Source organism: Aphelocoma coerulescens, chromosome 2, assembly GCF_041296385.1.
Source record: "Aphelocoma coerulescens isolate FSJ_1873_10779 chromosome 2, UR_Acoe_1.0, whole genome shotgun sequence".
NCBI lineage: Eukaryota > Metazoa > Chordata > Aves > Passeriformes > Corvidae > Aphelocoma > Aphelocoma coerulescens.
Window position 1 is genome coordinate 149,751,376 of NC_091015.1, and position 17,260 is coordinate 149,768,635.

A 17,260-nucleotide genomic window follows, 5' to 3' on the forward strand; every position below is an offset into this window, starting at 1 on the left:
CCTGCTGGTGAACACCAACATGGAATAGCCATTAGCACTAGAACCAGATGAGTTTTTACTTCATAGATTTCCTGATACCAACAAGAAAAGTTATGTGTCTCATACAGGAACTGAAGGGAAAATGCTTCCAAAAAGTCATTTATTGTTAATTTTTTTAATAAATGCTTTGCTTTTCCTTTTTGCTTTTCCAAAATGACTTTAACTGTTGAAAAACTCCACAATTTTTTCAAAATACTGAGTCTTCAAATTAAACTTTTATATCAATTTACAGTTGAATTTAGTGTGTCTCAAAATTGTCATATATAGTCCCCAAACATGACATAAACGTGACATTTATTCACAGAGCTCTAGCTAACAAGGACTTGAACAGATGCAATGAATTATATATCAATTACACTAATTACCAGTATTACTAAAACCTGTGGTAAATCTAGTGACTTTTCCATCCCCAGTTCCCTTAATTTGTAAAAGAGCAAATATTTATTTTCATCAGTAACATAAAACAGTTTAGTCCTGTCCTGACAGAATTACTTGAAAGTTTTCTTATCCTTTTTTGAGTCCTCTTTACAATACTTTCTCTAAAGTGTCTGAAGAGCATACTGACTCTTCTATTGAACAAGTCCCTGTAAGAGTGGGGCGGCAAGTTAGGCTGAAAAATTGCCAAAGTATTTTGCATTTGCAATCACTTTGTCTGCAAAAGTCCTGGGTCCTGAAAAGTGATGGTAAATCAAAATCCTGGTCTGCTATTCTGCAAACAGAAGAAAGAGAACAATGCTTTTAATGATCTACTGGTAAGTCAGTTGAGGTCACCATATTAATGAACAAAATAGTTAACCCTTGTGAGTAGCTAATTCAATGACCAGGAATACAGAAAAGCCTGAAAATCTGTATTTGCAGAAATCTTCACACAGCTGTACAAACCTAATTTATTTAGGCAGGCACCTACAAGACGATTAATTATTCAAAAGTTGGAATGTTGTGAGAGAGGGAAAAAGCCTCCATCTGCATTTCATGCTCATGCACTGTTATGAATTCAGAATACGCTAATCTGGAAAACATGTCTAAAAACCCAAAGGAGTGGCTACATTCATGTGTGTCTGCCTCTCTGTGAAATTTCACTGACATTATGGAGGAACATAAGAAGACCTAGAATGTGCTAAGATGCTATATTGTTCAGCATCCAGTGTAAGTTTTTAGGATGCACTGATACAGGCATAAAAAGGGTTGATTTTACTCTTTCAAGTACCTACTATAAAGTACCTACACTGGGATCCCAAGACAACTGCTGACAGATTGTACCGTGGAAACTGAGATGCTGAAACAATGAAACTGTTTCAGTGATTTTATGAGTAATCATAAAACTGTTGCTGTGTTTTGGTTCTTTAATTCTACATTTTTTTACTATTATTTCATAAAGGATATTTAAAGAATACACATGGATGAAAAGCACCACTAATAGAGATCTTCCCCTGTGTCAATGTAAAATGTATTCTAAGTTGTATTCTTTTTCTTTTGGGGACTAGTTACCTTCTAAAATACACTTTTCTAAAAATTCTGTAAGTATTTTAAATTAATATTTGCATGCTCCAGATTATTCTGTACATCTGGGATCTCTTTAATCAGTCATTTTTTTATGAGACCATGTGGAGAAATGATAGTCTTGTTCACACAACATTGCATTAAAAAGAATGCATATGGTTGCATCATGAAAGGAATTAAAAGAGCCTAGGGATGCTGGAGTTGACTGCATGGTCTGGTTACTTGAGGTTTAACAATTCTTGCTATTCACAGCTGTCAGTGTTGCATGTAAGTGTTATATTCCCCATTGTTTCCCAACTCTTTGTACTTCTTGTAAGACTTATACTGGTTAAAGGATTTTGTAAGACATACAGCTGGTAATCAACTATCTACAATTCAAGAAGTTTTAAAAGGTACTGGATATTCTAATCCCTTTAATTCTTCATTTGCATAACAATTTGGGTTTATATTTTCCCTAGGAAGTTGAAAACTGTAATGTAAGAAAAGGAGAAGGTTTCATTTCCTCATTAAAACTTGCCATTCAATAGCAAATTTCAATAGTAAAAATTTCACTTCAATAGTAAATATGAGCCTGGAACAACAAGTATTACCTGCTGCTTAGGGAGTGAGCAAACTGCCCAAACAACTCCAACAACTGTAGTGTTAAAACATGGTCCAATCTGGAAGAATTTTTGCTGTTTCCTAACCCTGAACATCAGCATCACCACTCTATTTCCAGAGACTCAACAGAAAAGGGGAAGATAGGGGAACCTGCATGAGAAGGAGAGACAAGAGCATAACAGAAACGTCAGCGTTTTTTCTCACTGTATCAATTTGAGGACAAAATGGAAACAAGGGAAATTTCAGCCAGCTTTCACCAGCAGACCTCCTCCTCCAAATTGTTAGATCTCATCCTGGGATGGGTGAAAGGACAGATGAATGGAGGGATGAATGGATGGATGGATGGATGGATGGATGGATGGATTTTTTTTTCCAACAGAAACCTATAATATAAATATCAAAATCTAGCTAAGCTCTAACTCTATGGCAAGTTGAGAAGTGACAACAGCTTTATTTAATTTCCTCTGTTGTCTGGTATGAAATTCTGATAATGAGTTTGAATTGTAGGATAACAAGTTTTGGAACTAGGGACTCCTTTCTAGTGTTCCATATTATGCTCGAGAAGAACAATGTTTTTTCTTTTAAAAAAATACATTTTTACTCGTAACGGGGAAGATAATTGCATTTTCACATCAGATTCATGTTTTGAATGCTATAACTGCCAGTGTTTGCACAGTCTGAACCATGAGATTTTCCCATTTGGGTTGTAAGTCACTCACAGAACTCAGCAAAGAAACCCTTTGTAGCAAAAAATTAGCATATTTTTATATTTTCTCCTAAAACTAACAAGAGGAAGTAGGAGGAAAATTTGTGTAACTGTTCCTTTAACTACTCTGCAGACTGTCAAATGCTTTCCATTTAACATGTGATATTTCCAGCTGTTTCCACTGTTAAACAAATTACCTAAGAAAAAAAGATTTCCTATGAGTAACATCTCATTAAAATGAGATGTCCTTGAAAAGTTCTGCTGGCTTTTACAAATGAGCCAAAAAAAAAAGAAAGAAAGAATAAGCAAATTACCAGAGCTGAAGACAATCCCAAATCAGAAGAGCCAGACCCCAGCAGACCAGCAAGAGATTGGAGTTCTGAAAGTCATCACACCAACAAGGAGTCACAAATATCCTCACAAGGAGCAGTCAGAGTAACTGTTGGAAATGGATCTTACATCACTCGTGCAGGAGCTATATTAAATCCACAACATTTGCACTGAGAATGGAACATTAGAAGTGTCCCTTTATTCTTTTTTTCATTTGGTGTCCACTCTCACATCACCAATTCTCCAGTTGTATTATAGGTACAATATTGTTTATGTAAGGATTAGTTTGTCTAACAAGCATTTTCTGATGTATGTTCACAGAACAGTCTGAATTGGAAGGGACCCACAAAAAAATCATCAAATCCAACTCTTAAATGAGTGGCTCATGCAGGGAACACACCCACAGCCTTGGTGTTATTAGCACCATGCTCTAAAAAACTGAGCTAATCTCAGGATGTAAGCAGAGCAGCACTTAATATCATGAAGGTCTATTGAAGACCATATTTTGTGTCCTTTTCATTTACTCCCATTAACACAAAAATTAGAGTCAGATGCCAGTTTAGTTGAAATTAAAGGATGCATATCACTTTTATGTTACAAATGAAACCAGATTATTTTTTAAGAAAGAAAGAAGCAGCAAGTTATTCCTTGAAGAGTTTGTCTAGGATTTATTGCAAATGCACAAACCAAAACCATTTAATGCAGCCACAGCTAAGATGCAGTATATATTGTTTCATTTCTCATACAGCTAATTCTGGCAGGTACTAATTATCCACCCTAAACCTACACATGTCTTTAATTATGTCTGTGTCTCTAAGGCTGATATCATTGCCAGTTATAAAATTCAAACTAAAACATTTTAGATATATTTCATTATTATTATTAGGCATAACACAGTTTTCCTTACCTTGTATTTAAAATACAATTCTACTATTCTTACTAATTATTTTGAGATTTTCTTTCTTATCTTGTTTTTTCTCTTAAGAAAAGCCCAGCTTTGTGAGACCAGATGCACTTTTAACATGAAAATAATAAAATGCAGCTGGTTGAAGTCAATGAAGACAAAATTAAACAAAACAAGTGCAGATTGATCCAGCTGCTGTTGGCTGGGATGCTGCTGGGATGCATGTAGCTGCCTCACCGAGAGAATATTTGCCAGTATAATCTGGTAATAGCAGAGCACACAGCAGCACTAGCTGTATTCTAGCAATGAGGTAATTTTTTCAAAGCACTTCTCTTCAAGCTGTCAGCGAGACTATGCCTGCAGGAGTGCCTTCCTTCCCTGGCTTTGTGAAGGCTCTCTAGCCATCTGTGCTCTAGAGTTTTCTCATGTTCCTGTTGCAATGACCTTAAATAATCCTACTCTCACCACACGACTTGTCTTTCTCCTGGTGCCTTCCAGCAGCATGTTCTTTTGTCCCTAGCAGGGGTTTGTCCAAGCGGCAGTAGGACGGCACGCCTGCCGTGGGAGAGCTCTGCCGGGAGTGCAGCAGGGCTGCTCCTTGCAGCAGGAAAGGCTTCCCTGCCCCGCGGTACCTGGCCGGGGTGCGCAGCGGCTGCTCCCGAGACATCGGTCTGTAGTGCTCCCTGGAGGTGCGTTCTGGGAAGGTTCATAGAACCGGCTGTGCAAGGGAGGGTGAAACACAATCCCCAGTGATCTACAAACCTGACTGCTTTTGTGACCAGTTTGCAAGAAAGAGTTGGCTCACTTCCCAAACTGTTAGGATCATACCATAATTCTGGTGAGTAACAGGAGCTTCGGATTTTTGGTTCCTTTCTCTGATGACCTGGGACAAAAGTTTAGCCTTTAGTACACAGAGTCTGCAGGACACTTACTTTCTCTCCATCTCTAGCAGTTACAGTCAGATTGTATTTCCCATGGCTATCCCAAGAAGTTTGTATTCCTAACAGTGTCACAGGAAAAAATACACTGATTCCTGCAACACACGTCTTCCTGTAGGCTCAGTGCTCTGAGACTCTCACCTGTAAGTAACTGATGGAAAGCTATTACTTCAGAGTCCAACTTATCCCCATCTGCCCAGCCACACTTCTAGCTAAGCTAGGAAGCATTTCTCTTATCAATCTATAGGAAATTAAAAAAAAAAAAAAAAAAAAAAAAAAGAAAAAGTGAAGAAATGGTCATAGCTTTATGTTCTAATGGAGAGATGGGTTAAGGGCTCTTTTCTGACAGTCCAGTTCCTTGAGATGATGCTAGCCAGTGTATCTACAGATTTTTGCTTGACATGAGATATGGAGCAAAATATGCAGAAAACAAACCTTCAATCTTTCAGAATGCTTCCTCTTGTGCTGAAAAGAGGGATAAAAAATGTCCTTTGATTTTACATCTTGGTGCTAACCATTGGCCAATTGTTTCTCTCTGGAACGATTACAATCCATTAACTGTATAGCTGTAAGGATTTCCAAATTTGAACAATATCCTCTCACAAGGTCGTATCTAAGCTTGTCTCTGCAGTAGACAGTGTATTTTGAATATTTGATTTATCCTGGCTTGAGTCATAACATTTAAGTTTTTCCTCCTTCTCTTGATGCCTGCCAAGGCTTTTCTCTTGCTTAGAACCAGGTTTTCTGTTTCTTCTCTCATTGTTACTGGCCTCCTGCTTCCCATCTCTTTTGCTCTTTCACACCTCCGTAGAAAAGTTCTATAGCTCTGGAAAACCTCTTGAGTTTCTGTGACTCTCTTAACAATTTCCTTGGCCAGCTGCTCTGAGACTCCTGATCTCCCTGGGTTCTGGATTTTGATTATTTCTGGCATGGGATGGGAGGAATGATATCCTCTCCTCAGTTTTTCCTAACATTTTTGAAAGGGAAAATATAAAAGAAGCATCCTCAAACAAAGCTTTTTTCATTGTCTGAAGCTAGACTTTTTTTTTCCCTTGTTGACTTTCATATGTCCTTGACATTGAAAAATTGAGAGGAAAGAAAGGGATTTTTTTTTAACTTTCCTCTGACTCTTTTCTGTTTCCTCAAGTACACTTTATACATATTTATCCAAGCAAGCAGAAAACAAACCTGGTCCTGTTACGTACTGGTGTATACTTATGGCATATTGTTAACTAACCAGAGCAGCCAATGTCCCTGCTCTGGTCTAAGCTCAAAAGACAAGTTTTTCTGACATATATGGTATGTGTCACCTGTGCACTCTCCCTGTGTTATCAGAATGAACAAACTTAAAGTTGTGACAGAGGTCAAGAGGGCAGAAAATGAGGAAAAAGTATCAGCTTCAGTTTTCTGTAGACAGTTCTCAGTGTCAGGCTGCCAAAAATACACTCAGAACTTTAAGGAGAAAGGAAATCCTTTTTGATTTACATCTATGTTGGCTTTTGAAATGGAATTGAGATTTAAGGAAATGGGACATAAAATTATATAAAAGGTTTTTCCATCCATCATTTACCATAGATATAATTTTTTTTCTTAATTAAAGAAGTATAGAAGTCTCATTAGGTAGTACGAAGGTAGTTGAATTGCAGATTAATCTAAGGTCTTAAAACAGACAAATCTGACCAAAAATAAAGAAGGAAATATTAATATTTTGATACCATATATGTATGCAGTAACCAGAAAGAGATACATCTACCCTTTGTTTCAAGTATTTTTGTTTCCATAGGAGAAGGATCTAGAGAGCAGTAATGCAATTCAGTGTGATCACAACCCTTGACTTCAGGAGAGCAGATTTTGGCCTCTTCAGGGATCTGCTTGGAGAAATATGGTGTGATAGTGTCCTGGAGAGAAGAGCAGCCCAGGAAAGCTGGTTGATTTTTGAGGATCACCTCTTCCAAGGATCATCCTCATGTGCAGAAAATCAAGCAAAGGCAGTTTTCAGGAGTCCTGAATGGATGAACAAGAACATCCTGACAAAACTCAAGCATAAAAGGAAATCATAGGAGAAGTAGAAGGAAGAACAGGTGAAACAGGAGGAATATAAAAATGGTCTGAGCATGCAGAGATGGGCAAGACAAACACTTCTAGAGTTAAATCTGGTGAGCTATGTAAAGAGCAGGGAGAAAGGCTCCTACCATTTTTTTGGTAGCAAAATGAAGATATGATTAGGAGAAATGTAGACCCACTTCTGAATGGAATAGGGGTCCTGGTGACAAAGGGCATGGGATCAAGGTGCCTAATGCCTTATTTTCCTTGAACTACACTACTAAGCCCAGCCTTCAGGAATCCAGGCCCCTGAGGCATATGGGAAAGTCTGGAGCAAGGAAATCTTACCCATGGAGGAGGACCAGGTTAGGCAACATTCGATCAAATGTCATATGCAAGTCCATGGGACATGATGGGATGCACCAACAGATGAAATTACGTGAGGTTCCTGAGGACCAGAAAAAAGTACATGTCACTCCTCTGAAAGAACAGTGAGAAGTGTATCTGGGGACTTACAGCTTATTCAAACTTACCTCAATTACTGAGAAGGTGATGGAGCAAATAATCCCCAAAAGTGCTGCCAAACATATTAAGGACATAAAGGGAAGAAGTTAACAGAGGTTTATGAAATGAAAATCATGCTTGACCAACCTGACACCTTTCCACAATGAGTGGTTCTATGTGCAAGAGGACAGCAATGAATGCTGTTTGTCTTGACTTAAGCTAGGGTGGTAAACTTGTTGAACATGAGCCAGTAACATGCCTTTGCAGCAAAGGATGTCAACAGCATCATGGCCTACCTCAGGAAAAGAATCAACAACAGATTGACAGAGGTGATTGTGCCCCTCTACCCAGCACTCATGAGGCACCTTCTGATCACTGGCCTTCCCTGCAGTGGAACAAATGAACATACAGGTGTGAGTCCAGTATTTATGAATATTTATGAATATAAATACCTGATTTTGGGGGTTGTCCTGTGTAGGCCAGGAGTTGGACTTGATATTCTTTTGGGTCCTTTCCAGCTCAGGATATTCTATGATCCTTTGACTAAGGGACTGAAGCATCTGTCATACAAGGAGAGGCTGAGAGAGCTTGTGCTGTTCAGCCTGTAGAAGAGACAACTCAGAAGGATCTTGTAAGTATAAGTAAATATCCAATGAAAGGGAATAAAGCTGACATAGCCAGAATCTTGAGTGGTGTGCAGTGAAAGGACAAGAGCCAGTGGGAACAAACAGAAATAAAGAAATTCCATTCAGACTTAGAAAAAGGGTAGGTTTTTTTTATTGTAAAGGTGCTTGACTACTTTTAAGAACCTGTTCCAATAGAAACATTGTAGATTCTTGATGTTTGGAAATAATTAAAACCTGGCTGGACACAGTCTTGAGTGCTCTGGTCTAGCTGACCATGCTTTGAGCAGGTGGTTGTGTTAGAGGATCTCCAGAGATCCCTTCCATCCTCAACTATTCCTTGATTCTGTGATTCTAAGTCTACATCCCTGCTTTTGTAAATGAAAATTTTAAATCTTTCTGTCCATTTTAATCTTGGAAATGTAAAAGATTTCTAATAGTCTCACAAAATCAAAAATGCATGGCCAGCTGATGGTAACACTTGAGAAGAAAAGGTAGAACCATAAAGTAAATGTTGTCACCAGCACTTCTAACTGGGATATTATGCTTCTCTAAATACATATCTTGCAAATGTGAGATCCTGGATATCCTGGAAGCAGTATAAGTAATACTTGTTTAGGAACACATTGTGGCAACATGTGTTAAAGCCTCATAGGTGCACTGAAAGCAGTTAAAGAAAGGAAACTCTGCTATATTTAATTTATATTTGATTTTTGCAAACCTACTGGGTTTAGCTGTAAGGCTTTCTTTCTCACAGTGTAGAGGCAGCAAAAAATATTAGGTGGACAAAAAATCCAATCTAGTACTGATTCAAGATCTACTTAAATCTAATCTTAGCTGAAATCAAAAACCCGCATATTAAGTATCATATTCCTTAACAGTATACCAGCTTATCTTGCAAAGAATATTCAGCTCAGTTCATTCAGAATAGAATAGAATAGAATAGAATAGAATAGAATAGAATAGAATAGAATAGAATAGAATAGAATAGAATAGAATAGAATGTTTCAGCTGGAAGAGGCCTACAACAATCTTCAAGTCTAACAGTCTATATTTTTTGAAAAATAATTAAATCTATGTACTGTTCTGAAAACTTTTTCAATTAAAAGAATACATATTTGTTGGAGAATGGATTTATTGGGATCAATAAAGGAGCTGTGCAAGCTATTGAGCTGGAGGGTTTTTGGGCCTGAGTGCGTGAGACACTTTCTGTGGGAAAGTCTCTGTGAAAAGCAAAACAGTTCCAGCCTGAGAAATTTCAGGGAGTACCGTACTTGCAGGTGTGATATCTAGGAGTATAAGGGAGGCAAGGGCAAGATTCCTTTGAACATAACAAGACTGTGGAAGACTGCCAATGTAGTCTGATTGTGTAGAAATAGAAATATGTCCTGATAAGTAAGCCACTTAGGAGCTAACAAGCTGGTATACTATTTAAGTGCCTCTAGACTGCTAATAAATCGGAGTTTAGTTTTCAACCATATTGGCTGGTGTCTGTTCTTCTCCCCCCGCCGGGGATCCGAGCTCCCCGTCCCGCCACGGCTTCCGACCTCTGGCTTCTTACACATATTCTCCCAAAAAACAGGTATTATAATGTAGGAGGATATACGCTGCCATTCAGACATAGAAACCAAAAAATATTTCAATAGAGAAATATTGCTCAGTGAAGATTTTCTAGATTTTTTTGCAGGGATATAAAAAAAAATAAAAAATCACACGGAGTATGGAAAATATCCTCATGTGAAATATAAAATCCTTTCAGGGTTGCAGTATTCCTTTATAAAGCACCACACATAGATGCAACTCTAAGTGTAGATGAGGCACTTAAGGACATTGTTTTGTGGTGGGCTTAGTAGTGTTAGGTATATGGCTGGACTCAAAGATCTCAAAGGTATTTTCCAGCTTAAATAGTTTTATGATTTATGTTTTCTTATAGCTGTGTATTGTCAGCTATTTATCATCAACTTTGTAGAAGTATTTGCACACACATTTTTACATTTTTCAGCTAAGAAAGGAAATAGAATTTAGAAACAAGGCTCAGCATCTAAAATATTAAGTTTTGATTAACTTAGGTGTGGTGAAGTGATATCCTTGTCAATGTGGATTGTGAGGAACCTGCAGCAGATGTTTTGTCACTTTGATATTTCTGTTGGGCTGCTAAGTTTGGAAAGCAAGAGTTTGGAAATCAGGGAGCCAGAGTTTCTGGAAGATAATTATTTTTATTCTTATGAGTAGTATTTTACATGTCATAAAAAATTATGTACCTGCATATGTTGCCTTAAACTGCTGTAAAGGCCCTTTTTCCCCACCCTGCAGAGGCCCAAAATTACAGCAGTTTTCTTCTGTGCCTGATAAGACAGAGAGATGTGAAAAGTTTAAAAGCCGCAACCTTTTTGTATCACCCACATGTGATGCAAATGCAAGGATCCTAAGGGGTGGAAAGGCCTCCATAAACCTGTGCTACTCTTGGGAGATGTGCACAGTGGGATAGCCCAGCATCCTGCAGGAATGCTCCTGCAGTGGGGGTGGAGGGACCAGGAGCAGCAGCGGGAGCAGGTGCAGGAGAAGGAGCAACTACAGCACCAGGAGGAGGAGCAGCAGCAGGAGCAGAAGCAACTGCAGAACCAGGAGCAGGAGCAGCAGCAACTGCAGAAGCAGGTGCAGGAGCAGCAGCGGGAGCAGCAGCAGGAGCAGGAGCAACTGCAGAAGCAGGAGCAGGAGAAGAACCAGGAGCAGCAGCGGGAGCAGGTGTAGGAGCAGGAGCAACTGCAGAACCAGGAGCAGGAGAAGCAGCAGCAGGAGGAGCAGGAGGCGCAGCAGCAGGAGCAGCAGCAGGAGCAACTGCAGAAGCAGGAGCAGGAGAAGCAGCAGAACCAGGAGAAGCAGCAGAACCAGGAGCAGGAGCAGCAGGAGCAGGTGCAGAACCAGGAGCAGGAGAAGCAGCAGAACCAGGAGCAGCAGGAGCAGGTGCAGAACCAGGAGCAGGAGCAGGAGAAGCAGCAGAACCAGGAGCAGCAGCAGCAGCAGCAGGAGCAGGTGCAGAACCAGGAGAAGCAGCAGCAGCAGCAGAACCAGGAGCAGCAGCAGCAGCAGCAGGCACAGGGCTCTCCCGCGGCCGCGGGGCGGCACTCGCGCTCCGCCGCCGGGCGCTCCCGAGATTTGCCTCTCTGTTCTTCCCACCCTGCAGGGCCATTTCCCATCAGAAACTAATCCTGTCTTCAAATCTGCATGTTCCTTAGAACTATCCCCGGAAAACTAAAGGAAAACAAAAGAGCTGCGCAATATCGATGCAGTAATTCTTATGCTTGGCTCTGGCCGAGATGGAAGTGCCAAGAGAACAGCTTCCCACAGTAACTCAGAATTTCTAATTCTGTATAAGAATATTAAAATAAACATACATGCACACACACATATTACTGTTATGATTTTGTTCAGAGATAAATCTGAAGGGTCAGTCTCCTTTTTATTAAAAATTCTCTTACTGTAATCCATAGGGGTGGGGATGGGGGGAAATTAGCACTTTATTATGCATTTCAGTCTCTTGGAAAAAATTCCTTAGACAAGGTTTCCTGGATTTTTTTTACATTTTATATATGTATGTATACATTATGTATGTATGTATTTACATATTCTATTCATGCAAAAAACCCAAATCTGGTAAGATTTCTTTGAGAATTTCTCTGGATTTAACGGATCTGACTCTTCCAACTGTGTCAGAGTGGTTTTGTAAAGAAGACTGTTTTTTTACTAAAAGCTATGATAGCAAAATCCCTCTTATCTATTTAAGCTGCAGACAATTTTTCTTCAATCAAATAATACTTGATTTGCCAGGTAATGTTTAATATGAGGGAAGTAGAAATTATGCTTTACTTTGTGCATAAACTGAATCTGAATTCACAAAAATTCGGAAGTCTAAACCATGTTTGGCATGTGTAACTGCTGTCTTTACCATATTTTTATAAAGTGATGAACAAGGAAAAAAAGTGTTCTTTCCTCATTATTACTTGCACAGGAAGGGCTTTTTTCTGATCTGAATTTAGGCAGAATGAAGTACTTCAAATTCTTTATTAATAGATAGATTTTCATTTAAAATATCAAACAATCTTGCTGCCTCCAGAGGATGCCTTTTACCCACAAATTTTCATTTGATTACTCTCAGAGGAAGCAGTGGTCAGCTTTTATCTACTGCCTTATTTTCAAAAAGTGTTTATTTTGATCTTGTTCCATTGAGAAGATCTTTTGAAGATTTGTGTGATGTGGGTTCTTAGTGAAAATTAATCTGTTAAACTTCTAATGCAAAACTGTTCAGCTGTTAGCAAGAAGTCATACCTGAACATAGTAGCTGTTAGATAATAATGTTCTATTTTACCCCGCTGAACAGTGACAGGCTGTTTAGAGATTACAGATGGGATGAAGATGAAGATTCCTTTTGACTAAGCCTGAAAGACTAGCAGTAATCTTCCTCCAGAGTGCTGAGAGTCCTGATGTCTTCCTGTGGAAAATAACAGCAAAGCAGCGTAGTGGAGCTGGAGGGCAGCTGATCCAGAAAAGTGTATGATGATGTATTTAGAAAAGCAGATCTGGTAACTGAAAATTAACTGGACAGAACTATATCTAATTGTGTGGCATCTCAAGAGCAACTCAGAGCTGGCATTAGAGCCCAAAAATCTTCAACCACAGACCCAAATCTTTAGGCAACCTTGATAATACTCCAGGATAAGAAAGGTTGGTAAACCATGTCCCTCAGCAAGCACCCACAAGTGCATGAATCGCAGTGTGAAGAACACAGTTTATCATCATATCTTCATTAATGTGTAGATGACAAAATTATTAAAATTGAATACCTTTCTGATTAAGAGCCTTGTATGATAGATGAATGCAGCAGTATTTTTTAATAAGACTTGAGACTAAGGAATAAGAAATCCCAGGCGAACAAAAAACCTGTGAGGATTTTTATTACTACCTGAGCAAAAATGGCTGTAAGGAATATACTATATGGGAATCTGCTTGTTCAAATTGAAAAATAATAGTAAAATACTGATCTTTTCAAACAACTCTTTCAGAAATAGAATTCTATTGCAGTAATAAAAAACTGGCATATTATTCTTGAAACAAAAGAGTGACAATTAAACAAATGCTAAAAATTAAAATCAGGAGAACAGAGGCATGGTCAGACAAAGGGGTATTCAGGAAATCCTAGGAGGTGATGTGCTCAAAATAGTCCCTATCTGCAGCTCTTGAAGGCAGTAAGAAAGAATGTTGTGGAAAAGACTGTTATTAAAAAGGAATCATTTCCACACTTCTTGAAGGCAATGTTGGACATTTTTAACAGAAGGGGCTCCAGCACAGCTCTTTGCTGCTGCTCTGTCTGCATCATGCCCCTCTACAGTAACATGCTCCGCAGAAGTCCCTGAACAGTTCATGGCCTTCTGCAGGGATGGAGATGAAGCCTGTGTTTCCTTTTCAGTTTTCTTTGAGGACTTGCCGGGCCTTCTCTGGGTAAGAGCTCTCTTCTTCATATGGGCTGTAGTTCTGTAGTTTCTAAAGGAAATGATGATAACAAGCTGAAGAACATGCTGGGCATAGTTTTCACGTTAACAAGGATGAAAATGTTTCTGCTCAGAGTTTTGGAATGTTGTTGCCCTCCTTCTCCTCTGGGGTGGCCTTTTGTCACAAGTGTCTTATCCAGAAAGGTCTGGACAGACTAGAAAGAAATGAAGTGCTGCTATTCTCTTGGCAACACTTGTTACAGGCATGGAGGGCAAACAACAGTCAGTCAAGCCCTCTGAGTGCTGCGTTGGCTTCCAGTTTACATAACAAAGCAAAACCTCTTTCTTTATTCCAATTCATTTTTATGATACAGAGAAATCTGCAAAGTTTAATGCAAATTTTACCATTCACATTGCAGAACTCTGTTCAACAAAACACTCCATACTTCCTAAAGCTTTATACAATTTGAGCCATCTCTGGCTTGATTTAAATATTTACCTCTTGAAGGTTCAGCTTTATTTAATATTACATTTATTAATGCATCTTTGAGCTAATACATCTTTCCTACTGTTTTAGTTAAAGTCTTGGTATCTGCCACTATTATAAACATTTTTGTTGTGCAATGTCTGAATATTTCAACTTATTTTGAGCAGAGACCCTGAATTAAAGGACAGTAGGGGTAGGAGAATTTTATGAGCTGATAGCAAGTCAGGGAAAATGCAGGAGAGCAAGCACCATACACCATGACTGAGGATTTCATGCAGAAACCGAAGATTTTGAAAATGTTAAATTCTTCACATTTGACATTTGCTTGAACATGTAGCATTAATCTTAAAGAAAGATCACAGCTTTACTAAATATTGCAGCAGACAGCTGATATTCAGAAGAGCACAGTTTTGTGTCTCATGTGAAAAGTGAAGAGAACAGAGGACTTTCAGGATTGCTGAACTTCTCCTTCACACCATGCACAGTAACAATGCCCAAACTGCAGTCTGCCCAAATCGGCCTGGTTGCTTTGGTAAGTCTTGTCCTTCCCAGATCTCCAGATCTCATGGATGAGAGAGTTAGAGATTCAGTTATGAGAAGTATACTGTCTGCAACACTTTAATGAGCACCCACATCCTCTTCACAGACATGGATGGATGTACTCCCATTTATTATTGTCTGGGAAGACAGCAGCATTACCAGAGCTTTTGGCTTTTTCTCGTGAAGGTATTTCTGCCATTGAACCTTTAACTTGTTTTTGCTTTGGGGACAAATTCCTTTCTAAGTTCATGACAAAAAAGTGCTATGTAGATATGGCAATCTCTGATAATTCTCCAGCTGGAGCTGAACATGTGTCTCTCCCTCAAAGGCTCAGGATCTCCAGAGGATCTCAAAAGAAGTAGCAGAAAGCAGGAAAATGACTGCACTGCTAGTTGTGTGGTGTTAATATTTCTTAACATCAAGAAGATAAATTCCTCTTTTATCACTATTTTTTTATCAGAATAATCTCATCTAGTCAAAGCAATCTACACATAGATGTCTAGTGAGCAAGAAGAGTGCTAGAGAACAGTGCTTGGGACACAGATGCATGAATCTTTAGGCCGCTTTTTTTTGTAAAATCTGACCCACAGATCTGAGGAAGAAAGCTGTTATAAATGAGGCTTGGACTTTTTGGGTGGAATAAAAGTCTGCTCATTTATTAAAAAGAAAACCAGGAGTGGAGACTCGAGGTAAGCCCAAGTCCCACTCGACAACCCAGAAAAATAAACTTTGTGACACACAGGGTATTCCCTTGGACTCAGGTTCCTCAGGAAGACGGGGGGGCTGAGCCCCAGAGCAGTTCTTACAGTCTCTTTTGATGCTGTGATTGGTGCAGCTCAGATCCTTTCTCTGATGGCTCGTTGCTAGGGTCCTCATTGGTGTTCAATTCTGTCAGTCTCTGGGGCGTCGAGTGATTGGTTTTCCCCCTAACCAATAATCCCCCAAAGTGTTTACATCATGATTATCGGGTTATCTTAAGAACATTCTGGAACATTCTCCTCCTTTCTATGGACCCACTACTTTTCCCTATTGGTGTCTCCATCTAGTGGGCACATGGCAACGCTACACTCGTACAATCGCAATAACAATTAACTCATTAACTGCATACCCCCACTCCTCTAACAAGCAACTTTTAACTTCTTCTCAACAAAAAAAAAAAAAAAAAAAAAAAAAAAAAAACCACCAAAAACAAAAACAACAACAACAACAAAAAAAACCAAACCAAAAAAGTTTTAACCATTTATTACAAAAGCCAAACGTGAAAATCTTCTCAATGGGAAAACTAGTTTCCTTCATACATTTCCCTCTACTAACACACCTCTCTCTGACTGCTTTCCAGCACAGACTGACAGAAACTCCAGCTCTGCGCAGACAGGTTTCCTTGCAGAACACTGTGGACTCAACATTTACCCAAGGGGCTGATTCTTGAGAAGAGGATTTACATTGCAATACCACACAGCTGTGACAAGTTACAGTAATTCCAACTTGTTGAGCCAGCAAACCTGCAGCATCAACTCATGTGTTCAAGCACCGTCTGGTGGACTGAGGGAACCATGGTTTGTACTGGCTCCACTACGGCATGTGCCTCAAGGACAGCATGTTCAGCCAAGGCCCCTTAAAACACAGGCTTATAGTTAAATGGATTTGAATTGAGTCTTACCAAAGAGACATAAGGCTGTCATCAGGGATCCTGTAACATGTGGGCATTTAAAAACCTCCAATTTTTGTGAAATTAAGCATCTGTTTCTTTTCTTGGTTGCCATTACTCTCTGCAAAAAAATATTACTAGCTACCAGTTGACACATATTTTGAGACAGCGAAATGGAAGAACTAAATGAGTTCCTTATTGAAAGTATTTTCATTATTTTCTTTTTTAATGCTGTTTTTGCATTTCTAATCAAAGATTGATTAAAAGATTGAAACTCACTGGTTTCTGCAGCACTCTTGCCAAATGCATCATTTTAGACAATAAACTACCTGGAAATATTTGCACACAACCTCAGAGAAAATTTCAAGGATGCAAAGAACCAAAATAAATGTTAAGCTGCCAACAAAACCAACACAGTTGATTTCCTTTTCTGCCTCCTTATAGTTTTTTTCAGATTTTTTGGTATTTTTCAGATTGGGGAAAAAAAATTTGTTGTCTTGTCTAAAGTTCTAATCTGTTCAGAACCTTTTTATTATTTCTCTAATCTGAATGTTGTCAGCAGTTCCCTCAACTTGGCACCATTTCTCATGTCAAGCATCTGAGGGTAGACACTGTCATAGGTTAGCAAGCATAGTCCCGGAAGGGATGTCCTTGCTAAGGGGTGCTTACAGCTTCCTCTGGGACTTGACAGAACCTATCAGCTGGCCAGTTTGAATATGGACAATTCTTAAAGCCACTTGGAGTTGTGACCGCCTCTGTGATCCACACTTAAGAATAGACAAACTCCCCCCCAAGCTCTCTCTCGTTTCCGGTGCTGGGACAGGTGGCTGCAGGGCCCAAGCGGGGCCCAGTGGGCCCGGCCCAGGCCCTGCTTGGGCCAGACCGGACCGGGCCGGGCCACAGCTCCAGGAT

General features: G+C 39.4%; 1 long non-coding RNA gene across 1 annotated transcript; it reads right to left on the bottom strand.

Annotated features, from left to right (window-relative positions):
* Positions 1-565: 565 nt before the first annotated feature.
* On the bottom strand, positions 566-4,638 carry LOC138105992 (uncharacterized). Its single transcript, XR_011148853.1, has 4 exons — positions 4,545-4,638; positions 3,160-3,284; positions 2,130-2,289; positions 566-748 (listed from the first exon to the last, which is right to left on the bottom strand). It is a non-coding gene; the product is annotated as an uncharacterized lncRNA (long non-coding RNA).
* Positions 4,639-17,260: the final 12,622 nt, after the last annotated feature.